The sequence below is a fragment of the Tenrec ecaudatus genome, chromosome 4 (assembly GCF_050624435.1).
Source record: "Tenrec ecaudatus isolate mTenEca1 chromosome 4, mTenEca1.hap1, whole genome shotgun sequence".
Lineage (NCBI taxonomy): Eukaryota > Metazoa > Chordata > Mammalia > Afrosoricida > Tenrecidae > Tenrec > Tenrec ecaudatus.
The window spans coordinates 163,137,315-163,138,449 of record NC_134533.1 but is presented as its reverse complement, the minus strand read 5'-3'; the positions used below and the strand labels follow the sequence as shown (position 1 = coordinate 163,138,449).

The 1,135-nt window shown below is 38.0% G+C and overlaps 1 non-coding gene across 1 annotated transcript; it reads left to right on the top strand.

Annotated features, from left to right (window-relative positions):
- The first annotated feature begins 260 nt into the window (after window positions 1-260).
- Window positions 261-364, top strand: LOC142447775 (small nucleolar RNA U13). The gene has a single exon (XR_012784427.1). It is a non-coding gene; the product is annotated as a small nucleolar RNA U13 (small nucleolar RNA).
- The last annotated feature ends 771 nt before the right edge of the window (window positions 365-1,135 follow it).

Below are 1,135 nucleotides of genomic sequence, written 5' to 3'. Positions count from 1 at the left end.
TTTGTTTGTAGTTATGCTGACCATCAATTACAGACCATTGATTGCTCATATGTAACTTAAGGATGAAATTGGTGAAAATCGAAACAACCCTGCAAGAGGCAAAATATGATCTTCACTCTATCTCACCTGAATTACCAAAACATCTCAAGAATAAATTTGATGCATAGAACACTAATGACAGAATATTTTATGAGTTGTGGGAAGACCTCAATAATTTCATCCACGGCGAAAGCAAAGGGTCATTTAAAAGAGATGAAGCGATCCTTTTCCGGTTCATAAACATGATGATTGGGTCCTCACGCGTCTGTGTGACATGTGCCTCCCTTAATGCTTGTTACGACGTGGGCACATTACCCATCTGACACGAAAAAAAAGAAAAAAAAATAAAAGAGATGAAGAATGAAAAGATCACAGTGTATGTCAGAAGCCACTCTGAAGCTTGCTCTTAATCACAGAGTAGCTAAATAAAAAGAAGAAATGATGACTTCAAAGCTCTGGATAGAAAATTTCAAAGGGCACCTAAACAAGACAAAGTCTAATATTGTAATGAAATGTGCAAAGGCTTTAAAATGAGGAAACTAAAAGGGAAGATGTGTTCAGCATATCGCAGACTAAAAGAACTCAAGAACATCATCAAGCCTGGAGTTGCAATCTTGAAAGATTCTATGGGCAAAATACTGAATGATGCAGGAAACACCAAGAGATGATGGAAGGAATAGAGTCACGGTACCAAAAAGAACAAGTGGACATTCTACCTTTTCAGGAGGCAGCATATGAACAAGAACCAATGACTCTAAAGGAAGTAATTGAAGCGGCACTGAGATTGTTGGCCAAAAGCAAAACTTCAGGAATTGATAGAATACCAATAGAAATGTGTCAACAAGCTGATGAAGCATTGGAAGTCCTCAGTCCTCTAAGGCAGAAAATTTGGAAAACAGCTACTTGACTAACTGACAGGACAATATCCACATTTGTGCTCATTCCAAAGAAAGACGACCCAATGGACTGCTCAAATTATAAAACAATATCATTGATATGGTATGGGAGTAAATTTTTACTTAAGATTCCAACAATGGATCCAGCAGTGTTTTGAAAGGGAACTGGTAGAAGTTCAGGCGGCAGTCACAAGAGGATG